Source organism: Caretta caretta, chromosome 1 (genome assembly GCF_965140235.1).
Source record: "Caretta caretta isolate rCarCar2 chromosome 1, rCarCar1.hap1, whole genome shotgun sequence".
NCBI lineage: Eukaryota > Metazoa > Chordata > Testudines > Cheloniidae > Caretta > Caretta caretta.
Genome location: NC_134206.1, coordinates 78653834 through 78679723, shown reverse-complemented (window position 1 = coordinate 78679723; position 25890 = coordinate 78653834). Strand labels below are relative to the sequence as shown.

The 25890-nt window shown below is 42.1% G+C and overlaps 1 long non-coding RNA gene across 1 annotated transcript in view; it reads left to right on the top strand.

Moving 5' to 3' along the window:
• LOC142069658 (uncharacterized) overlaps positions 1–25890 on the top strand; it is a 104472-nt gene that overhangs the window by 33405 nt on the left and 45177 nt on the right. Inside the window, exon 2 of the long non-coding RNA XR_012665592.1 lies at positions 20107–20236. This is a non-coding gene — a long non-coding RNA (uncharacterized LOC142069658). The remainder of the gene's footprint in view (positions 1–20106; positions 20237–25890) is intronic.

The window sequence follows — 25890 nt, the reverse complement described above, 5'->3', positions numbered from 1 at the left end:
CTGGGCATGGAGCAGCAGGCCTGTCTGATGGTGCAAAGAGTCACTGTAACTGGCCACAGAGGACAGTAAAATGTATTATGTTCTGCTGGTGGTAGTACCACAGCAATCCCTTTATCCTCTGAACTATGCAGCTCCAGTTAGTGGTTTGTCAGCAACTTCCCTGCTGACCCTGACCATTCTAAAACACACCCTGCGTCATAGTGACGTTATGTCCCCCTTTCCTGAGTCCCCTTTTGCCTTTTCCCGGAAGATCAGTGGATCTTCCTATCTTTCATCACTCATACAAGGTATGCCCTTTTGAGTCTGCCCCTCACATATCATGTTGTCTGCTCACTGCCCCTGTATTGTTATGGCCACAATCTGACAGGCACAAATCTGGGTAGAGGGTAAAGTAGTCAGAGGCTGCTTTATTTAATGCATTATTTGTACCTGACCTTCTTCTATATGTATACAATTTGTGAGGAAAGGACAAATCAGAGGAACTTAAAACTTTGCCAGCTGGCCACACCTTCTTTTACCAAGGTCATACCTCCTTTTGGCATGCTATGTGACGGAGTGCAGAAGCTGAACAGTACAGCAGTGTGCCCTTGGGATTACATAGGAGTGGGATCACAGTAGCTCACTAATTTTGATATATGTCTTTAATCTTTGCTCATCTTTTTGTCCTATGCACACTAATATTACTACTATCAGTTATAATTTGCATTCGGGGAGTACCTTGAGACCTCAGCCAGCTTGGATCCTGTTATAATGGGCAGTTTAAACACATCCAGGCTATGTCCACATTGCAGGGTCCATGTAGCGACATGCCACAGTGAAAAGTAGGCTGTGTCCACACTGCGGTGGGTAGCTACATGTGTCAGTGAAAGGTCCTGTCAGGGAGGATGCAGCAGGGAAAGGCTCCAGCAGCTCCCCACTGTTGGAGCCTCTCCCTGCTGTTGGAGTTTTTCTCTTCAGTAAGGAAAAACTCCAGCAGTGGAACACTACACGGCTAAAACTAGCGGTGTACATGGGGGGAGACACTTCTTGGGCAAGTAGAGAACTCTTTAGGATATAAACATAAGTGCATACCCCCAGGGTTCAAGCATGTCTTTCCTTGCCTAAGCAATGCCTCGCTGTCTGCATTGCTACTCATACCCATGCTAGGGGTGTGTCTAGTGTATGTACTCTACATGCCGCTGAAAGGAGTATGCAGTGTAGACTTACCTACTTACAATCTTAGGTCCCATTTCAGCACAGCAATTCAGCAATTCAACTTTTGGGATTTCAGAATGTGCTTAAGTGCTTTGCAGAATTGGGACCTAAATGAACACTTTTTGGGGCATGGTTTTTTGATTTGTTTAATCTTCATCAGTAACAGTTGTCTCAGTTTGCCACATGTCTAGCTATTATTAGCTAGTATTGTTTCACAGGCATCACATTAGATGTGAACATTAAGGAAGGATTTGAAGGAGGATAGGACATTATGGAATTTTTGGGAAGTTTGTGCAACATATAGGGCAATGGGCCCTAGATGGGTTGTTTTCTCTCTCAAAATGTTTATTGTTAATGCTTTGCTTCTCTCAGAACTTAACCTTGTAATATTCAGAGACACAACTCTGTCTAACCTTTGCAATACCTTTAAAATTACTTGTATACATGCCAGTTTTCCTGCATGTTTTGACAAATGACACATTTCCTTTGGTGCTTCCTTGTGGGTAACAGTGTGTGAGGATCTAGTGGTGGCAAAATTTATTACAGTTATTTTGTAGTTGATATTAAAGAACATGATGTATTATATCAGATGTCTGACCTTTAAAGATCTTAGGACCCAATTCATTACAACATAAAATTTACATATTATTCAACATTCCAGCAGACCTTTTATGAAGAAGTCATGGGGCATACGTATATGAGATTTAAGATGGACAAGTATATTTGCACATGAAGAGACTGAAAACTGTGTGAAATAAAAAATATAGTAGGTTTGGGAAGGACTCCCTTTTTAACCCATGAAATGATTACTCAAAGGAATGCTGGCAGCATATTGTTGTGCAGAGCATTAGGAAAATTAGAATGCAGCAGGGGCAATATGGCCCGGGTAAGAACAGGGCTCTTGAATTCTATTTCAACCCTGTCTTGGCCTTGCTGTCTTTGCATCTCAGTCTCTCAGTTTACCCTTTGGTAATACAGATAAAACCATATATAAAAATCTATGTTAAAACATTAAGTCAAGCACTCAAAGGTTAGGAAATGCCAGCATTAAGGTTGCCTGTGAACTTTATGTAAAACGTTATGTTTCGTGCCAAAGAGAAAACGTATCAAATGACTGTATTAACAGTTTCAGAGTAGCAGCCGTGTTAGTCTGTATCCGCAAAAAGAAAAGAAAAGGAGGACTACAGCTCACTTCATCGGATGCATGCAGTGGAAAATAAAGGGGAGATTTTATATATACAGAGAACATGAAACAATGGGTGTTACCATACACACTGTAACGAGAGTGATCAGGTAAGGTGAGCTATTACCAGCAGGAGAGAAGAAAAAAAACAAAAAAAACCTTTTGTAGTGATAATCAAGGTGGGCCATTTCTAGCAGTTGATAAGAACGTGTGAGGAACAGTAGGGGGAGGAAATAAACATGGGGAAATAGTTTGACTTTGTGTAATGACACATCCACTCCCAGTCTCTATTCAAGCCTAAGTTAATTGTATCCAGTTTGCAAATTAATTCCAATTCAGCAGTCTCTCGTTGGAGTCTGTTTTTGAAGTTTTTTTATTGAAGAATTGCCACTTTTAGGTCTGTAATCGAGTGACCAAAGAGATTGAAGTGTTCTCCAACTGGTTTTTGAATGTTATAATTCTTGACGTCTGGTTTGTGTCCATTTATTCTTTTACGTAGAGACTGTCCAGTTTGGCCAATGTACATGGCAGAGGGGCACTGTAGTAGGTAACTTCTGGGTACTCTACTCTGTAGTAGGTAACTCTGGGTGCTCTGTTTCTTCACTTCAGCAGGCAAGTATTGTAGCTGTAAGAATGTTTGATAGAGATCTTGTAGGTGTTTGTCTCTGTCTGAGACGTTGGAGCAAATGCAGTTGTATCGTAGAGCTTGGCTGTAGACAATGGATTGTGTGGTGCGGTCTGGATGAAAGCTGGAGGCATGTAGGTAAGTATAATGGTCAGTAGGTTTCCGGTATAGGATGGTATTTATGTGACCATCGCTTATTAGCACTGTAGTGTCCAGGAAGTGGATCTCTTGTGTGGACTGGTCCAGGCTGAAGTTGATGGTGGGATGGAAATTGTTGAAATCATGGTGGAATTCCTCAAGGGCTTCTTTTCCATGGGTCCAGAGGATGAAGATGTCATCAATGTAGCGCAAGTAGAGTAGGGGCATTAGGGGATGAGAGCTGAGGAAGAGCATTGATGACATCTCATCATCTGGACCCATCATCTGGTCTGAATGAGCTCTCCCCTGACATCTAGTGATGATCTGGAGAACAAGACTTCAGGAACTAAACTTGTTTTCTTAGATATGCCCACTCCACATAAGTGCACAGCATGATGGGGCTGCTTTGTCCAAATGATCGCTTTTGACTGGTGTTGGATTGCAAGTCACTTTGTTATTAGGTGCAGGGGTAATAAAGTGTTGTTACCCTTGTCATGTGAGTAAAGGGAAGCAGAACTGTAGTTGGAATGCCCTGATTGAGGACAGTCGCCCTCAACTGAGCTGCACTCACTAAGCAGGGGGTAGGGGTGCCAAAGGCCAGTGGAAGGGAAAGAGTGGGAACGGGTGTTTGTGCTTGGCAGTGTGGGCTCTGCCCAAGGGCCTTAGACACCATTGGACTCTCCTCCTCTCCACTGTTAAAGGGCAGAGCTGAAATAGACTCAATCAGGACTCTTTAGCTGTGGATCAGTGGAGCTGAAATCACAGGTAAGTGCTCAGCATTAGACCTGCTTATGGGACAGTGTCTCTGGTGAAAGACCGCCCAGCCTGCACTAGCAGTGAGGCTCCCCACTCACAGCTGAACTCAACGAGAGTTGTGTTAAGTGGTGGGACCTCAAGACATTCGAGAGGTTGCAGGAGAGAAGGCAGTGGTGGAGTGAATGAGGGCAGAGCAGCTGGCAGTGGAGCAGCCGGCGAAAGCGAGGCCGATGGCAGAGCAGCTGGCAACTGCTGGGAGGCTGGCGATGGTGGAGAGGCCAAAGCAGCAGTGAGCAGCGCAGCAGCAGTAGCTGATGAATTTCTTGATGCCCCCCCAGGGCTGGGAAGTTAACTCATAGAGTGAACCTCTGAACTTTGGGTCATCGCTGACCACGGACAACAAGCGTGAGTGGGGTGCAGTGGAGGAAGAAGTAAGTGGTGTGTTAAAGGGACATTTGTTTGTCAGAATTTCACACGACGAGGGGAGAGACTGAGGAAAAGGACATTGCCCAGTGTACTCTGGGGTGGGTGTTTTGCTCCTGGTCATGGTTTTGAATCATGCTTGTTGGGTTTTCTAAATTAATGCTAGGTTCCTTTCCCCTTTTATTAAAATTTTTCTTTTCCACACACAGACTCAGTGAGGGGAAATATTGCCTCTTAGAGGTACCCAGGTATGATGTGTAGTTTTCCCAGGTTACTGGGTGGGGGCTCAAGTCAGTTCTGTGTGCTATTGTAAAAAGGAACCCCTAGATATTGAACCCAGCCCTTGTTGCTGCCAACTCCCCCTGGCAGAAGGGTTATATGCGAAAGATGGTAGGGGAAAAAAGGAACAATTGAAAGACAAATGAAGTTAAAAGGAGAGTAGAATGTGAAAACATAGTATGGGATGGGCTACAATCACAAAGATTATGATGGTGGTGACATTGCTGAAGATGAAAGATGATAGGATGCCAAAGAAAATAATGCAAACACAACAAAGTAACTTAGAGGCTGGCAGGACCCAACACATCCCAGATTCCCAGGACTGTAGTTTCAGGATAGTCTTGCTCATCTCTCGGCCAGAGCGTGCCAAGTGTGGACAGAATTTTCAGTGAATTTAGCTGCTAAAATCGAGGTCTCTACGGAGTATGTACAAACTGCATTTTTTCAAAGGCTTATAACGTGGCCAAATTTGGGTAGATTTTCCAGGGATGGCAAAAGGCACATCCCTGATGCAAAGGGCCCCTCTCCCCCTGCCAAATTTCAAATCCTCGCTCTAAAGTATGGGGGCACTAGATCTTTTCTGAGAACAGAGCAACAAACTTTTTTTTAACAGAGGCAAAACATTTTTCCTAGCCTCATTTTTTGTATTTTTGTATTTTTGCTCGCCTCATTCTTGGAAACAGCTGAACTGTTTTGGCTGAAATTTCTCCAAAGAATTCAGCCCAAGGCAGATAGCGGATATGGACATTTTCACTTCAAATGGTTGAAGTTTGGCAAAGTTATAATAAACTAAAAACAGGATCTTATAATGGGAAGTGTTTGGCAAATTTAATAGTAAATGGTGCTACCACTCCCACATATAATAATACTTACCTTACAGAGGTACTGTGCTTCATTAATTAACATCTGTAAAATGATTTCAGATCCTTGAATGAAAGACTCTGTGCAAGTGCAAATGTTAATTATTATTTTACTATTTATATACTTTTGCTTTGACTATTACTATTACTTTTCTTAAAATGAGAACTTCCTCCTTCAGCAAAATAACCCCAAGCAAGAAACAAAGACACATACAAACCTAGCCAACCTTTGCAAACAGAACTCTCACCAAGCATTCTTTCAGCTGCAGTATTTTGTTAAGAGCTAAAGAAATAAAAAGAGCACTTGAAACAATTAGAAAATTAAAGAAACGGTCATTAAGGCGCAGGAAAAATATATATTATCATATCAGGTTTTTCTTGAAATAATATAACAAATAATAAATATCACAATACAAGTCTGTAAGACATCTTAGTGGAACATGTAAATGCTACAGAAAATCAATTGATAATACAGCAGACTTTTGGTGAACAGGAAAATAAATGGTCAAAGAGAACCCACTTCAGATTTTGATGCATTAATCATTGTATCAGGACAAAGTATGTGCAAACATTTAGTAAATAAAATGCCTATATTTGTCCTCTTATTAAAGGCTCTTCTTATGCAAAGAAGTTTGCTTGAAGTTCTATGCACAGTTTGCAATTCTGTAACCTTCACACAAGCCATCGTAGTGCTGCTCTGGTAGCAAGGCTGTGTGCAAAAGATTACTTCAGCCACGATTTTTGTATTTTGTGTGTAAATATAGGGCCTGATTTGGATTTCACTTACATCAATTTGATACCAGCATGACTGACTTCAATGGAACAACTGATTTACATCAGCGAGAAAGGAGAAACAGGGCCTTATGTCATTTTTTTTTATTGTCAAAGGAAAAAAGGATAAAGTGTCAGATCTTGAAAACTAGAAAAACCAAGCGATGAAATCATGACAGGGTACAACATCTCCTCATTCTACTCCTAATTACATCACAAACTGCTGCCTCTAGCAGTAAGATTAGGACAGAGAGTTAGAAACCTGTGAACCTTTGTAAAGAAACTATTTCCCATTATTCTACTGCCTATACTTACCCGCGCACCCGCTTACACTTCTGATGGACACCTCTGCCCACAGCTGTTCTCTGTCTTATTTTCACTGGTGAGAGATGCCACACGTGGCTCTGGGTCAAAGTCGGCAGCTATGAAACTGACTAACTCTGACCCTAAAGGGGAAAACAATGAGATGACTATACAAAAGGTGCTGTTCTTGCACAAAGTAAACACACTGAAAAAAGAATGCAAATACTATTTCTCTCTCATTTCTTTACAGTTGCTGGGACTCTGTTACTTATAGTAAAAGTTTGTAACAAAAAATAACTAATGATAGAAGTGCACTTTTTAAATTGTACTTTTACAGAAGAACTTTGGGGTTTGGAACTGATCCCATATGAGGAGAGGTTAAAGAGGCTAGAACTTTTCAGCTTGGAAAAGAGGAGACTAAGGGGGGATATGATAGAGGTCTATAAAATCAAGCGTGGTGTGGAGAAAGTGAATAAGGGAAAGTTATTTACTTGTTCCCATCATATAAGAACTAGGGGCCACCAAATGAAATTAATGGGCAGCAGGTTTAAAACAAATAAAAGGAAGTTCTTCACACAGCGCACAGTCAACTTGTGGAACTCCTTGTTTGAGGAGATTGTGAAGGCTAGGAATATAACAGGGTTTAAAAGAGAACTGGATAAGTTCATGGAGGTTAAGTCCATTAATGGCTATTAGCCAGGATGGGTAAGGAATGGTGTCCCTAGCCTCTGTTTGTCAGAGGTTGGAGATGGATGGCGGGAGAGAGATCACTTGATCATTACCTGTTAGGTACACTCCCTCTGGGGCACCTGGCATTGGCCACTGCCGGTAGACAGGATACTGGACTGGATGGACCTTTGGTCTGATCCAGTATGGCCATTCCTATATTCTTATTATTTCAGCCCCTAGACCACTTCTTGTCCCAGATTTTAAAAAAAATCAAACTCTTAGGGTATGTCTACACTGTATTGTAAACCCAGGTCTATGGGACCCAGGCTTGTGGACTTGGTGTTTCCAAGACCTTGCTTGAGCATCCACGCTGCATTGTAAACCTGGATTTACAACCGCTGCACTCGGGTTTCACAGATGTGCTAATATGTCCATATTATACTATGCAGACTTTATGCACTGCGACTTGACCTGCATCCACACTGCAAAATGACAGGGCTTGGACCCGAGTCATAGTGCGACTAGGGTGCTGAACGACCCTTCTGGCAGGGTCCTAGGACTCAGGTCCTGATTTGTGTGTGGACAGAAGTGGGGCTTGGGCTCAAACCTGAGTCAGAGCCTGGACTTAGTGTGCAAGATGTAGCCTTACCTTAGAGAAAAAGTGGCTAACCAGCTGTCAAAGAAAAACAAAAAGAGACAGAAGAGAGAAGTCATTCATTACTTTAGTCATAGCAAAAGTTGAGAGTTTAATTGCATCAGCTATTACCATCCCAGGCTGAGAATGGCAAGAGAGATCCCATTCACTCCTATTATGAGAGGAGGGATTCACAGCCCCATAATTCCCCCACAGAAAGTTCTATCTCACAGGTTGCAAGAGAGAAAAAATATCTTATAACAAGTGAAAGGAAAACTGAGCAAAATCAAAATTTAACACAAATCCAGGAGGACGAGCTCACAAAATAGGTAATGATCCAGAAAGCTGTTCATAATGGAAATGTTTGTGAGGGCTACTAATAATGAGATTTACTGCATATAGCTGTGGGGAGCCTTGGTTCTTTCAGTGCTTGTGTTAGTGGAGGCTGGGAGCATGGCAAATATGATAGGAGAAGAGGGAATTCAGTCTGACTACTCTCAGGTGCCCATATGGGCTGCCCTTGGATGAAGCAGTGCTGCTTCAGAGGAAGCCATCTACAGTTGCTGGCTGAGGGGAGGAAAGAACAGGGATTGTATGTGGAAAAATAAGCCTATGGGTATCACATCATAGCCTGACGTAGTGGGTAAAAGTCCATAACCTCGGCTTGGTTCAACTGTCCATCTAACATCTCTGCCCCCCAGGAAATTAGAACCTTCTTGACTTAAACACCTAGTTGATATTTGGTGGGGAAGAATCCCATGTGATTGAGAAAATAAGGACATCACTCTAACCTCTATCACCACCTTACCATTCCCAAATACTTATATCATTATTTGGTCCCGGATGTTCAGTAAAAAAGTGTACATGTGACTGTGTGGAAAATAGTACATTACTATGTGAGAATATTTGAAGAAAAAATACTGTTATTTATGTCAAGGTTCCTTCCTCACTCTGAACTCAAGGGTACAGATGTGGGGACCTGCATGAAAGACCCCCTAAGCTTATTCTTACAGCTTAGGTTAAAACTTCCCCAAGGTACAAACTTTTACCTTTTGTCCTTGGACCTTATGCTGCCACCACCAAGCATGTTAAACAAAGAACAGGGAAAGAGCCCACTTGGAGACATCTTCCCCTCAAACCCTACATCCCCTTTCCTGGGGAAGGCTTGATAAAAATCCTCACCAATTTGCATAGGTGAACACAGACCCAAATCCTTGGATCTTAAGAACAATGAAAAAGCAATCAGGTTCTTAAAAGAGAATTTTAATTAAAGAAAAAGTAAAAGAAAAACCTCTGTAAAATCAGGAAGGGAAATACCTTACAGAGTAGTCAGATTCAAAACAAAGAAAATCCCTCTGGGCACAACCTTAAGTTACAAAAAGACACAAAAACAGGAATATACATTCCATTCAGCACAACTTATTTTATCAGCCATTTAAACAAAACAGAATCTAAAGCATATCTAACTAGATTGCTTACTAACTCTTTACAGGAGTTCTGACCTGCATTCCTGCTCTGGTCCCGGCAAAAGCATCACACACCCAGACAGACCGTTTGTTTCCCGCCCTCCCTCCAACTTTGAAAGTAACTTGTCTCCTCATTGGTCATTTTGGTCAGGTGCCAGTGAGGTTATCTTGGCTTCTTAACCCTTTACAGGTGAAAGGGTTTTGCCTCTGTCCAGGAGGGATTTTATAGTTTTGTATACAGAAAGGTGGTTACCCTTCCCTTTATATTTATGACACGCCCCCCAAACCACAGATAGGGTGAAACACTGGCTGTGATTTCTTCCTGGAGCTCTAGGAGAAAACAGAGTTAATAAGACACATGCACCTCTAAATATACTACCAAGTGTATAAAGACTAACAATATTTTCCACATCTCAAGGACGATTTTAACCAGTTGATTCTGGGAAACTTTCATGGGAGAGTGCATCAGCCACTTTGTTAGAAGCTCCTGAGATGTGTTGTATGTCTAAATCAAAATCTTGGAGAGCTAAACTCCACCGAATACGTTTTTTGTTATTTCCCGTGATGGTATGAAGCCACTATAGCGCAGCATGGTCGGTTTGCAGGTGGAATTCTTGATCCAGTCCTTCCTGCATTAAAACTGTTCCCACACCACACTCGGATGCATCTGTGGTTACTAGGAATGGTTTGTCAAAGTCTGGGGCCCTTAGCACAGGGTCAGACACGAGTGTCGCTTTAAGCTGGTTAAAGGCCTTCTGACACTCTTTGGTCCACTGAACAGCATTTGGCTGTTTCTTTTTGGTTAGGTCTGTCAGTGGGGTGGTGATTTGGCTGTATTGCGGTACAAATTGCCTGTAATATCCGGCCAAGCCTAAGAAGGATTGGACTTGTTTCTTTGACTTTGGGACAGGCCACTTTTGGATAGCATCCACTTTGGCCTGTAGGGGGTTGATAGTTCCTTGACCCACCTGGTGTCCAAGGTAAGTCACTGTGTTTAGGCCTATTTGACACTTCTTAGCCTTAACAGTTAGTCCTGCCTCCCTTATGTGCTCAAAGACTTTTTGTAGATGTTCCAGGTATTCTGCCCAGGAATCCAAAAATGTGGCCACATCGGCAATGTAGGCAACTGCATATTCTCCTAATCCTGCTAGGAAACCATCTACAAGTCTTTGGAAGGTGGTGTGTGCATTCCGCAGCCCAAAAGGGAGTACATTAAATTCATACAGCCCGACATGTGTGGTGAAGGCTGACCTTTCCTTGGCGGATTCATCTAGCGGTACCTGCCAGTACCCCTTGGTTAAGTCCAAGGTAGAGAGCTGTAGCTCACAAAAGCTTATGCTCAAATAAATTTGTTAGTCTCTAAGGTGCCACAAGTCCTCCTTTTCTTTTTGCGGATACAGACTAACACGGCTGTTACTCTGAAACCTGTTATTTAGATGGAAACTATAAAATAAAATGTAAAAATGCCTGGATTATCTAATTTGATAAAACTAAAGCATTTCAAACTGAAGCCATCATTGATTTTGTGTTGCACCCTGTCCATTTCCACATTCTATTGTCTAATTACAGCAAGTTTATTTTGACCGAATACTCGTGATTAATGTACTTATTTTCATATTTGCTAGAAGGTCTGCAAATCTGTATTGCAGTTTGTAGCTTTTTCAAACTTTCACAACCAGGCATTTTAAACTTGATAAAAATAAAGCGAAGGCAAAATAGGTGGTTGTTATTTTAGACTCATGTTCCTGAGAAAGTGATAGCCAGTTCTGAGGAATAATGGTTCTGTATGTGGAAATGCAGCGTGCCCTCAATAGAGGGTGCTGTCTTCTCATTCTATCACAAGTTGAAATAGAAGGTCACTCAGCGTATTGATAAATCACACTGCCGAGATTCCTAACTGACAGCTCAAACTAACATCAAGCTGGATGAGAGAGAACAAAAGGCCATCAAGCAGCCATTTTCTTGACACTTTTATTCAATCACCAGCAGATTGCTTACGACAGCAATAGCAGCTGTTTTGTCTTCATCTTTCCACATTTGATAAAAGGTGTCAACTCAAATTTTTGTAAATAATTCACTTACCCCTACTGCACACACCAGCACTGTTCAGCATATGTATTCCGAGTGAGCAGATCACTGAGGCAGGTCAGGGCTCAATGATATCAGCTGAAGGTCATCTGTGATCTAAAAGGAAGCACTGATAAAGCTGCAGTCCCTCAAGGTCAAAGATAAGAATTACACTGAGATATGTGTGATGTGGACAAAAGGTTAAACAATAGAGAGAAAAGTGTGGTATTGTTTCAGTTAACACACTAATGATTTTTCCATTGTTCTTAGTTTAGGAAACACCATTACTAACTCATTCAGCTAGTTAACCCTTTCTAAGTGTATGGTGTATTTTAAAAAAATGTTAGACTCAAGTAATCAGAATATTACTTTCCAAAACTGATAATGTTAAGTAGTAGCTTACAGATCCTTAATATGCTGCTTCTAATACTTTTGAACTGTGAAAGGGAATGGAACATTTCTTTATTGCATTCACCAAAAAAGAAAAAAAAAAAAGCTGAATATTGTATCAAACACTAGTGGATAAAAAGACTAATATAAATTAAGTAAAATCCAGTTTATCTTCAATTCCTGCTTGAAATGCTTTTAGTTTCTAGACCAGAGGAGAATTAGAGAATGTGTCTAAAATCTGCCATGGTAACAGCTTCATTTACTTTAAGGGTTTAGAAAAACTAATAGAGAGATCTTTGAATTATTGCAGTCTGACACTGATGTTGGCAGTAGCTAAAGCGGAGAGATTAAAAGTGATACATCCTTCAATGCTGGGTTTTTTCATAGTTATATTACCCACAAAATAAATCTAAACAACAAATAGTCACTGTTTATCACTGTTTGGTTTATACTTTCTAATAGCCACAGTATACGTGCATTTGAGATTCTGTCGGGGCTCAAAAAGTAAGGAATTTATTGCAAGCAACTGATGTACATGAAGATCAGAGAGCAGTGCCTTACATTTTCCCCTTTCCTTTCTGCCTCAGGCTATGGTGGCAACAACTTCCCTCAATCCAGCTACACTTGGCTAAAGAAATAACCAGAGCTGGATAAGAGAAGATCTCTTTTATTCCTTACAAAAACAAACAGGAGTTAGGAATAGTGTTTGCATACATTTCATTCCCTATCTAGCTAGTCTCATGTAAATTAATTAGAGAAAATCTCAACTAGGATTAAGCAAACAACTTGCAGCAAATAATCTACTTTATGAATTTAATCTCCTTTTCTGTTAGCAGGACACTGAGAAGTAGATTGTGATTTCTTCAAATGTTCTAATTTGAACATGCTGATTTTTATGTAACTATGGATTGATCGCAAAAAGTTTTCTGTGAACTTTTGCTACTTGATAATCTGAATTCAGATGTGCTCGTTTACATTGATTGGCCACATAAATCTTATGGTATTGTGTTTGCCTTTCTTAACTGGATAAATCCTAGAATCGGGCAAAGGGTTTGAGGAAATCACTGCGGCTTTGAATCTCTCAGGAAGTGAGCAGGATTACAGATTTTTAGAAAATGTTAAGCCTTTTCCTTTCTGGGCCACATAAATCTTGCTCAAGGTACCATTCTTAGAAGAAATGGACCACTCTAAAATGTATTGGCTGGGTACAGAAATTTAAATATAATGTTCTCTCATTAGATTTGCACAAAGTCATTGTCTGTGCATGCATGATCGTAGCTGCTAAGGGTGCTGTTAGGTGTTTTAATTGCCCTTGTGGCAAGGCTGTGGTGAAAGTTTTGGGGAACACGGATCCCTTGCTGTTTTAAGCAGCATTCCATCCTATATAAAATAAACCAAATGCATTGCATTTATTGGTCTACAGTTTTCTGACCAGTTCTTGATGCAGATTCATTGTGCATATGTGTGCTTGGTCCTACCTATGAAGGATATGTTTAAATCCTTGTATTGCTTATTTACTTGCCTCTGTCCCAGTGTTCTGGCAGGCAATTTTGGGAACACTGTGCCCCTTCTGTGTCAAGTAATGTCCCATCCCATCAATTTTATATCACTTCTGGTGTGAATACTCAAGCTAAAAATTCATTTTCCTCAAGCACTTACATGAGTGAAACCAGATTACTCGCATTCATTTGCTTTCCATGAACATACAAAAAGGATGCTAGGCTAAGGCAGATAGTAAACACAGTCTGGGCTCTACCCTCTAAGTGTGGCAGAGCAGTAGGCAGTCTTTAGTCTAGCCTCCTGGCTAGGGCAGACAGCAAATACCATCAATGGGCCTGCAGCCTTCTGGCTGGGGCAAGCCACAAACAAGGCATAGGCCTTCTGGCCTAGGGGAACTAAGACGCCATCTCAGAGTTGGGGTTGGCGGCAGGGGACTAGGGGGATCCAGGCCCACCATAGTCCACTGGGTCCCAGCCCAGGGCCTAACAGGAGCAGGGGTCAGTGGGGATCCTGCTGAAACAGACTGGCTCATACTGTGACAGCACAACCTGACTATGGTCTGGTTTCCCTGGACTACTTCCTACCACAGTCAATTGGTGTTGCTCCATAGCCCGTGAGTCCTCAGTCTCCTCAGGATAAGTGGAAGATGACAGTCTTAGCAACTCTCCCCCATTCTCGGTCTCCTCCGAGGGCAGGACACCGCATGGCTCAGGATCTGGTCTGGAGTCCAGCAATGGGTTAGAGACGTCTGCCTCCTTCACTGGCTCCAACCCTACTGAGCTGAAGGGCCCACCTCTTATACTTCTTGTCCCTCCTCTCTGCTTCCGGCAGGAGGGGCGGGCTGGCTTGGCTCCACCCACTAGGGAGAGTGTAGTGGTCCCTCTCTGTCAGGCTCAGAGGGAGGCCACTCTGCCTCACTACAAGGGGCCTGTATTATGTATCTTTATAATTCCACTACTAACCACAGCAAAATTACTAGCGGGTTATTGGGAATTTGTCCCAATTCTAGTAATCGGTGTTGGCTACCAATGTACCACTCTAAATCCCAAGGGAAGTAAAGGAAAGCTGTGACTTTCACTGGTGGAGTTCACCATAGTTTCAAGCAGGTATAAGCATCATCAGTGCAAATTGCAGATTTACCAGTCTATATTTGGGCTAACCATTGATTGCTGGAATTAGAGGCAAATTCCCAATGAAGACAAGTCCTGTGGTAGGTAAGTTGTCAGAGGCTCATTAGAAGTGGGATATTGATAGCTTTTAGGGCTAAACTCAGAAGAACCATAATAATAATCTAGTCTGATATCTTGCATAATACAGGCCAAATAATCTCATCCAATAATTTCTCTGCATCAAGCTCACAACTTCTGTTTGAACTATATTATATCTTTTAGAAAGATTTCCAGTCTTGAATTGAAAAGTTCAATTGAGAAACAATTTGCCATGTCTCTAGTTGTCTCAGTGGTTAATTACTCTCCCTGTGAAAAATGTGTGCCTTATTTCTAGTCTGAATTTGTCAGGCATCAGCTTCCAAACATTAAGTATTGATAAAAAATCACCTAATATCAGAAATCTCTTCCCCATAGGTATTTGTAGACCATGATCAAGTCGCCTCTTAACCTTCTCTTGGATGAACTAAAATAGATTAAGCTTTTTTAAACTCTCACTACAAGGCATATTTTTTCCTGACCTTGAATCATTCTTGTTACTCTTTTCTGAACCCTTTCCAATTAGTCAATATCCTTTTTGAAGTATGATCACCAGAAATGGACATAGTATTCCAGTAGCGTATGGAGAAGTAGTACTGCCTCCCTACTCTATACTTTATATTCCCTTGCAAATACATCCTAGGATCGCTTTCACACTTTGAGCTATACCAGCACAGTGGGAGCTCGTGATCTAATTGGAATCTGCCATGACCCTTAAACCTTTTCAGGGTCACTGCTTTCAAGGATAAAGTTCCCCATCTTATAAGTGTGACCTACATTCTTTGTTCCTACATGTATGACCTTACATTTGGCTGGATTAAAATACTCAAAGGAGTCCACTTTACCAAATTATCCAGGTTGGTCTGTATAATACATCTGACCCCATCATTATCTACTACTCCATCAATTTTTGTGTCACCTGCAAATTTTACCAGCAATGATTTAATTTTTCTTCCAGACCCTTGATAATGATATTGGATAGCACTGAGCAGAGCATAGAACCTTGTTGGAGTCCACTAGAAATATCCCCATTAGATGACAGTCCCACATTTACAATTACTTTTTGAGATCTATCAGTTAAACAGTTTTTAATCCATTTAATATGGGCTACATTGATGTGTATAGTGCACATTATCTTATCAGAATGTCATGTAGGATTAAGTCAAAAACCTTATAAATGTCTAAGTATATTATGTCAACACAATTACCTTTATCAGCCAATCTTGTGATCTTATCAAAAATATAATCAAGTTTTGTTTGACAAGATGTATTTTTGCATACACTTATGTTGATTGGCATCAGTTCTGCTATCATCTTTCCTTTAATTCTTTACTGATTATGTCTTATGTTAGCCTGTCCGTAATTTTACCTTGACTGATGTCATGTTAACTGGCTTATAGTTTCCCAGGTTATCCCTTTTACTCTTTTTAAATATTGGCACAACATTGGCTTTTCTCCAGTTTCTCCCCAGTGTCCCAGTGATCGCATGATTTCAATCCCTGGCAAGATAATGGAATAGCTGATAGAAGATTCAATTAACAAAGTATTTAAAGGAGGGTAATGTAATTAATGTGAGTGAACATGGGTTTATGGGAAAATAGATCCTGCCAACTAATTAGATATCTTTTTTTTGATGAATTACAATTTGATTGATAAAGGTAATAGTGTTGATGTCATATACATAGACGTATCTGAAGCATTTGACTTGGTATTGGACAACATTTTGATTAAAAAACGAGAACAATATAAAATTGACATAACAAAGGTTAACTGGATTAAAAACTAGCTAATGGCTAGGTCTCAAAATGTAATTGTAAATGGGAAACTGTAATGTATACATCTAGGAACAGACAATGTATACCATACTTAAAGGATGGGGGACTCTATCCTGGGAAGCAGTGACTCTGAAAAAGATTTGGGGGTTGTGGCGGATAATCAGCTGAACATGAGCTCCCAGTGTGACAGTGTGGTCAAAGATCCAATGTGATCCTGGGATGCATAAACAAGGTAGAAGCAGAGAGTTTATTTTACCTCTGTATTTGGCACTGGTGAGACTGCTGTGGGAATCCTGTGTGCAGTTCTGGTGCCCACAGTTCAAGAAGGATAGTGATAAATTGGAGAGGCTTCAGGGAAGAGCCACAAGAATGATTAAAGGATTAGAAAACATGCCTTATAGTTATAGACTCAAAGAGCTCCATCTATTTATCTTAACAAAGAAAATGTTAAAGGGTGACTTGATTACAGCCTATAAGTATCTACATGGGGAACAAATATTTAATAATTGGCTCTTCAATCTAACAGAGAAAGATATAGCATGATCCAATGTCTGGAAGTTGAAGCTAGGCAAATTCAGGCAGGAATTGAGGCATATATTTTTAACAGTGTGGGTAATTAGCCACCAGAACAATGTACCAAGGGTTGTGGTGGATTCTCCATCACAATTTTAAACAATTTTAAAATCAAGATTGGATGTTTTTTTCTAAAGAATATGCTCTCGGAATTATTTTGGGGGAGTTCTATGGCCTGTGTTATACATACTAGACTAGATGATCATGATTTGTGGGGGGGTGGAGGGTGAGAAAACCTGGATTTGTGCTGGAAATGGCCCACCTGTTGATCACTTTAGATAAGCTATTACCAGCAGGACAGTGGGGTGGGAGGAGGTATTGTTTCATATTCTCTGTGTATATATAAAGTCTGCTGCAGTTTCCACGGTATGCATCTGATGAAGTGAGCTGTAGCTCACGAAAGCTCATGCTCAAATAAATAAGTACTCCTTTTCCTTCTGGCCTTGGAAGCTATGAATTTATTAATTTATTCAAAATCAACATGAATGGTTCAGACAGCTTCTCAGCCAATTCTTATAATACTCTTGGGTAAAAGTTATCTGGTCCTGCAGATTTAAAAATGTTTAACTCTAATAGTTGTTGATTAACATGCTCTCTAGTTATCAATGGAATAGAAAGAATTTCATTACCACATCATCCTGCTTCTTTCCTTTCCCCCTCCTTTTTTTCTTTCTTTTGTATCCTGATGTTTAGATTATGTATTAATAATTATATTGATTGCTTAAGAATTCCCAGTTTTCACTTTGGGGATTGACAGGTTCTTGTCCCAAGATCAGGCCAAGTGTTATTAAAATTACTGTATAGTTGGGAGCCCCGAGGTGCGCAGTTGCAACACTCACACTAGAAGAGCTTTTGTAATATTTACAATAATTTATTAATACATTTAGCAAAGTCACAAACACTCAAACTCAGTAAGGTAGATAGAGATAATACAGAATGTACACTTGAACATCAATATATTCACATCATACCTTGCAGAACAATCTGAAATATTAGCCATTATCTTCCTCATTACCATCATCTTCCTCCTCATCACCAGCTGCCGTCATTCTGGCACCTCCCAAAGGCTACATTTCTCTCTTCTTCATACAAGGCTGGAATACAGCTTTTATAATATGTCATGCTGACACCACTATTCCTAATGCATATTCATTAGGGGATTCTCCCTCTTCCTTATTTGTATTTCCTCACCCTACTAGTGTTGGGGAGCCCTTCTCCTATAGTTTAGTATATTAATGATCTCAACTTAATATCATATGTGTCAGATTGTTGCCATGGCACTCTTGTGGTCAGATACCTATGGATGTTAGCTTGTGTTCCTGGGTTGGCTGATGTTATTATGGCCCAAATTCGCCCTCACACGCTATTTCCAGTTCCCCCAAACTTAGGGGTTACTGTTGGGCTGTTTATCTGTGGCAAAGTTCATAGGCCCTAAGCCTTATGCTAATTGCTGAATCCAATGTCTTACAGGATACAGGCTTGCATTACTGCTGAATACAATAAAAGCAGAATATAATAAAGGCAAGCTAGCCTACACTTTTGACATTACCTATGGCTGCAGCCTGGTTCCCAGTCATACGGATCAGTTTACACAGGTACACAGAGCAATATTTAAAATTTTTAAAATTATATATGGACCAGCTCCTATCTGCAAGTATGGATAGAGGGTGTTGGTAGGAGATGGAGAGACATTGGTTGGGGGGTAGAAGACTGAATATCACACAGCTGTGCTATTAATCTTGGAATAAGGGAAGCTGAAGGAAGCAGGAGAAGTTGGTGCACAGAGTAATGATAGGCCCTAGAGACTTGTTATTTTACAGCCAAAGGTCTTGGGTTCAATCCCTGCTGACAATCCAAACATGAGAGGTAGTATACTTGCTAGGCTGTTTGCAAGGAGGCTAGAAATCAGGAATTCTGATGACAAATCTTTTACTGCTGTATTACAAAAAGTTGTATACACATTAGCAAAATGTGTGTTGTATCTCCCTTGGTGGATTGTGTCACATGACATAGAGGCTAACAGTTTAAAGCTGGCTGGTCAAGTCAGTCCATGTTTGATGGCACATTCCTGAGCATCAGTTCCTGATCATTGGTTCTGGCCGTTTCCTATCATTGATTTATGCTATCCCAGAGATCCAGAACAGGAGTACTAGAGGTTCTTTGGATCGAGTGGGTCAGGTCTAATGTGCACCCCTGCAAGCAAGCATCACTGGAGCAGAGTCCATCTCTTCAGGGAGTCACGGGAGATGCTTGTTGCTCAAAGACTGACGTGGGCGTTAGATAGTACCCAATGAGATATTTGGGGAAGGAGGATTGTAAAGTGACATGCCCTCACACTAGGTAGGAGGAAGCTAATGAGATCTCCTGGGCCTGTGCTGTGCTAACTTACCATAGGAAGGAACGGTGAATGCTGCTTCACCCACAGACTGAGGGTAACGGAGATAGTCCAGCCGGGGAGGAGGCAGCTACAGGACACACAGCTCCCAGAGCTGTCCTGGTTGTCAGCAAAGCCATATGCCCCAGGAAGAAGGGTAGGAGGTAAACCCCCAGGAAGTGGCAATAGACTTTGAGAGACTCAGCTGATAAATCAAACATCCAGGGGCTGCATGAGAGACTGGCTGTCATTCTAGCCACCCCTAAGTGTTGCCAGAGTAGAAGAGTAGAGAAGGGGTTCTAGAAGGGGTAGAAGAGAGGCTAAATGATGGACCGTGGGACCTAGGGAGGGGCATTAGGGAGCCCGCACGAACCTTGCTCCCCTCACAGAGACCTTGAAATTAAAAAAAATCATAATAATAACATATAAGATAGTAGCCTATGAATATGCAGATAGATATAGATATATTTCTTTATTTAGAGGCTTATACTTAGTTATGTACAAGTAGTAGTAAGTTGTAGTGTGTGTGTGTGTATTCAAAATGTCATACTTTTTATTATATATATTCTTCATCTATTTTGTGTTATTGTAGGTAAGTGGAATATAGTTCCGTTTGTTCCAGTTTAAATAAAATTCTCTTTATGTTTTTTTTGACAGCCAGTTGTATTATCTTGGCAACCATCGAATAACCTTTTATCACAGTATAACATCCCCCCAGCTCTCACCCGCCAGGTAAATTATACCTCCACTGTGACAGACCAATACTAAATCTTGGTTGGTGGTTTTGGGATGGGGCGGCCCTCAGATGTATTTCAAATGATAACACAATAACTCTACTCTGAGAGGTCTGTTTATGTATATATAAAAGTTAGTGTAAGGACCCTGGAGTAATTGTTGAAATTATTTTATATTCATTTACAGAGATGAATGTGGATGTTGAGCTGACATTGGTTGAAGTGTTCCATTTGTTGAAGTGTTCCTGTGCTGAACTTCCTCTATGGTTTAACACAGCATTTCAGTCCTGGGGGCTGTCAATTTGGTGCTTTGACAGGTAAAATTATAGATGATTCTGTTGTTGCAGTACAGGGCTGGGAACCAGGAGATCTGGCTTCTAGTCCCAGGTCTACGACAGACTTCCCTGGCTATTCATCTTACATTTTTATTTCTGTATGTGTATAATACAGATAATAATACTTACCCTCTTTACAGGAGGGTTGTGTAGCTTAATTCATTAAAGTCTGTAAGGTGCTCTGAGATCTTCATATGGAAGGTCCTTCAGCAGTGCTAAGATTTATTATTTAAATCTGGGACCAGATTCATTTGTATGCACCATCCATTTTGCACCGTTTTGGTGATGCAGAGCAGCCATGTACCTAGTTCAATTGGCTTGAGGTTGGGTTTATGGCTGATTTGCATCACCAGAGCCGTACAGAGCAGCTGGAGCATACCATTCAATCTAACCCTTGTTTTTAAGTTGTTTGTTAAACTAACGTATATGTTTTTTTCTAGATTTTGTCATGATCAATGTTTTGAGATCTTTTTCTACAATTCCCTAGCATAGACAAGGCTGCAAGACTCACTAAACAAGCCAGTACTTGTCTGCTGCATTATCAGTATCATAACACTTGTATATCAGCGTGTTTACTGTTATTGAAATAGTAAATGTTTTCTAATTTTTATACACATACACATAACACACATACACACACTGAAACACAAACATGTTAAATACAATGTGCCAAAGAAAAAATATGCAAAGCCACAAACGACTCCCTGGCACTCTGAATAATGTTAATTCATTTATTTTAAATGATCAGAAAAAAAGATTGGTTTAGCAGTTTTTACTCTTTTGTGGGGAGCATGGAATGGAGTCCAAGTTGCAACATAATCTTGATATTGATCTCTTAGAAGAACATTAATTTGTCAATGTCTGTAATTTGCCAGGTTTTATTAATCCATTCTTCTTTCTTCAGAGGAATATTTCTCTTCCAAAACTGTGCTATTACATTTTTTTCCAGTAAAGATATTAAAAAAAGGACAAATCTCTGAAATCATTCTCATATATTGAAACAATCCCAAAAGAAATGTTTTGTAAATATCTATCTAATCTAATATATTTTATATATGACAAGTTTTGCTCTCAGCGATGTGAATGCAACCCTACTAAAGTCTATATTATCTAATAATTTCTCAGTGAGAGTTAATATTAGTGGATGGGCATTCTTCCCTTATATGCACTGTGCCAGTGAGCGTGAGTCTGCCCCCACATGTTATTTTAATCTGTGTCTCTCCAATTTTGTATATGAACATTTTGTTGTGTATTGCCAAATTTTTTGTTCTAATTTTCTCTGGCTGAGTTTCTCTGGCAGATATCTTTGCCAATAGATGAGGCATTTAATGTTTAATTTAAGAAATATCTCATAATGCTTTATATAATGCTGACATGAGCCTTTTTACATTTTTCTTTCCAAAAAACTGATTCTTTACTTTCCCTGGGTTCCTGGAAATAGTGATATTTAAAAGCAGGTGCAATATATAAGCATATTGTCATTATTGTAAGTAGTAGGAAAGTAGGATTTCTTCTCTCATCTTATTGTATCATTTATCTTTTGAGATAAAACACAGAATCTTTTCCAAATAGCTGAGCCATCCTGTCCATGTCTAGTCACACCTTGCCCTCATTAAATCTTTTAAACATCTCTGTAAGAATTAGCCCTGGTCTACACTACAAGTTTAGGTCGAATTTAGCAGTGTTAGATCGATTTAACCCTGCACCTGTCCACATGACGAAGCCATTTTTGTCGACTTAAAGGATGCTTAAAATCGATTTCTGTACTCCTCCCCAATGAGATAATTAGCGCTGAAATCGACATCGCTGGGTCGAATTTGGGGTAGTGTGGACGCAATTTGATGGTATTGGCCTCTGGGAGCTATCCCAGAGTGCTCCATTGTGACCGCTCTGGACAGCACTTTCAACTCAGATGCACTAGCCAGGTGGACAGGAAAAGCCCCGGGAACTTTTGAATTTCATTTCCTGTTTGGCCAGCGTGGCGAGCTCATCAGGTGATCATGCAGTCCCAGAATTGCAAAAGAGCTCCAGCATGGACCGAACAGAAGGTACTAGATCTGATAGCTGTATGGGGAGACAAATCCGTGCTATCAGAACTCTGTTCTAAAAGATGAAATGCCAAAATATTTGCCAAAATCTCCAAGGGTATGAAAGACAGAGGCTACAATAGGGACCCGCAGCAGTGCCGCATGAAAATTAAGGAGCTCAGGCAAGGCTACCAAAAAACCAAAGAGGCAAAAGGCTGCTCCAGGTCAGAGCCCCACACACTCTGCTTCTATGATGAGCTTCATGCAATTCTGGGGCTGGGAGGAGGGGGCCCTAATACAACCCCACCCCTTCTCTGGACAGCTGCAAGGGGGGAGTCTCATGCAACAGGCATGAGGATTTTGGGGATGAGGAGGAGGATAGCGGACAGTAGGCAAGTGGAGAAACCATTCTCCCTGACAGCCAGGAACTGTTTATCACCCTGGAGCCAATACCCTCCTAATCCTCCCAAGTCGGGCTCCCGGACCATGAAGCCAGAGAAGGCACCTCTGGTGGGTGTACCTTTGTAAATATGATACATGGCTTTAAGAGCAAGCATGTTTAATGATTAATTTGCCCTGAAGACTTGGGATGCATTCGTGGCTGGTACAGCCCCTTCTTTTAAATGGCCAACCCAATGGGTGCTTGGTGTGGGAAAGGAGGGTGCTGCTGTTTGAAACCATTCCCACATGTTATGAAGGTTGAAGAAGTTGAAAGACTGTGGCTTACCATGGCTGCCTGCAAGCTGAATTCTGTTGCCTGGACCTGAGTGTGTGATCTCTCACACCAAACTGGCAGGACCTCAATATAAGAGGCAAAATGTGACCTTGTACTGAAAGCACATATGCTATGCAATGTTAACAACTTGGTTCACTGTGAAAGAGTCTACCCAATGTTCTCTAAAATGTGTCTTTTAAAATACTATTCTCCCTTTTTTCCCTCCCGCAGCTGCAAATGTTTCAATGCTCCCCCTATCATTTCCATCCCAGAGGCTAGCGCAGATAAGAAGGTGAAAAAAATGCACTCGCGATGAAATGTTCTCTGAGCTCATGCAGTCCTCCCGCACTGAAAGAGCTCAGCAGAATGCGTGGAGGCAAACAATGTCAGAGTCTAGGAAAGCAGAAAATGAACACGAGGACAGGAGGGACGAGCAAGATGAGAGGTGGCAGGAGCAAGATGAGAAGAGGCAGGATGCAATGCTGAGGCTACTGGAGGATCAAACGGATATGCTCCGGCGTCTGGTAGAGCTGCAGGAAAGGCAGCAGGAGACAGACCGCCGCTGCAGCCCCTGTGTAACTGCTCACTCTCCTCCCCAAGTTCCATTGCCTCCTCAACCAGACACCCAAGAATACGGGGGTGGGGGGGAGGCTACGGGCACCAACTACTCCACCCCAGAGGACTGCCCAAGCAACAGAAGGCTGGCAGTCAATAAGTTTTGAAGTGCAGTGTGGCCTTGTCCTTCCCTCCTCCCATCATCCACCACTCCACCCGGTGCTTCCCTCCTCCTCCACCCCTCCCGGGCTACCTTGGCAGTTATCCCCCTATTTGTGTGATGAATTAATAAAGAATGCATGATTTTGAAACAACAATGACTTTATTGCCTCTGCAAGCGGTGATAGAAAGGGGGAGTACGGTTGGCTTACAGGGAAGTAGAGTGAACCAAGGGGGCGGGTTTTCATCAAGGAGAAACAAACAGAACTGTCACACTGTAGCCTGGTCAGCCATGAAACTGGTTTTCAAAGCTTCTCTGATGTGCAGCGCGCCCTACTGTGCTCTTCTAATCGCCCTGGTGTCTGGCTGCATGTAATCAGTGGCAAAGCGATTTGCCTCAACCTCCCACCCCTCCATAAATGTCTCCCCCTTACTCTCACAGATATTGTGGAGCACAGAGCAAGCAGCAATAACAATGGGAATATTGGTTATGCTGAGGTCTAACCGAGTCAGTAAACTGCACCAGCGTTCTTTTAAACAGCCAAATGCACATTCTACCACCATTCTGCATTTGCTCAGCCTGTAGTTGAACAGGCTGCCTGTGTACGGCTTCATGAGCCATGGCATTAAGGGGTAGGCTGGGTCCCCAAGGATAACTATAGGCATTTCAACATCCCCAACAGCTATTTTCTGGTCTGGGAAGTAAGTCCCTTGCTGCAGCTGTTCAGACAGACCAGAGTTCCTGAAGATGTGAGCGTCATGTACCTTTCCCAGCCATCCCATGTTGATGTCGGTGAAACGTCCCTTGTGATCCACCAGAGCTTGCAGCACTATTGAAAAGTACCCCTTGCGGTTTATGTAGTCGCCGGCTTGGTGCTCCGGTGCCAAGATAGGGATATGGGTTCCGTCTATGGCCCCACCACAGTTAGGGAATCCCATTGCAGCAAAGCCATCCACTATGACCTGCACATTTCCCAGAGTCACTATCCTTGATAGCAGCAGCTCAGTGATTGCGTTGGCTACTTGGATCCCAGCAGCCCCCACAGTAGATTTGCCCACTCCAAATTGATTCCCGATTGACCGGTAGCTGTCTGACATTGCAAGCTTCCAGAGGGCTCTCGCCACTCACTTCTGAACTGTGAGGGCTGCTCTCTCTTGGTATTCTTGTGCTTCAGGGCAGGGGAAAGCAAGTCACAAAGTTCCATGAATGTGCCCTTAGGCATGCGAAAGTTTCGCAGCCACTGGGAATCATTCCAGACCTGCAACACTATGCGGTCCCACCAGTCTGTGCTTGTTTTTCGGGCCCAGAATCAGTGTTCAATGGCATGAGCCTGCCCCATTGCCACCAGGATGGCCAAATTGCCGGGGCCTGTGCTTTGAGAGAAGTCTGTGTCCATGTCCTCATCTCTCTCGTCACTGTGCTGCCGTTTCCTCCTCACCTGCTTTTGCAGGTTCTGGTTCTGCATATACTGCATGATAATGCGCGAGGTGTTTACAATGCTCAGAACTGCCGCGGTGATCTGAGCGGGCTCCATGCTTGCCGTGGTGTGGCATCTGCAGGAGAGCAGAGTTGCAGGGGAAGCGGTGGTTGGATGACCAGTTTGGCAGACCTACTGCATCCTCTGCTGCCAGGACACAATGACTGAGCGGGCTGCAGGCTTGTCTTGGTACGGCAAGACAAGAGAGGCTGAGCAGAGTTGCAGCGGAAGCGGATGTTGTTGCCTCCTCGCCTGCTTTTGCAGGTTCTGGTTCTGCACATACTTCAGGATAATGCGCAAGATGTTTACAATGCTCATAACTGCCGCGGTGATCTGAGCGGGCTCCATGCTTGCCGTGGTATGGCGTCTGCAGGAAAGCAGGAGGGCAGAGTTGGAGAGGAAGTGGTGGCTAAGGACAGATGCCATGAGAATAGATATTTATAGAGAATGACGAGAGGACCTGCAAGGTGGATTCATGAGAGCAGGAGAGCAGAGTTGCAGCGGAAGCGGTGGAGGACGACGGTTAGCACCACGCACATTTCTTGAGGAAGAACACACGTACCTGGGAGCCCATGACAGACAACATGGAGAAATTCGCTATTGAGACAATAGCAGCAGAGCAGAGTTGCAGCGTAAGTGGTGTATGACGACGGTTAGCAGCCCTACTGCAGTGTCTGCTGCCAGAAGCACCCAGGACATAAC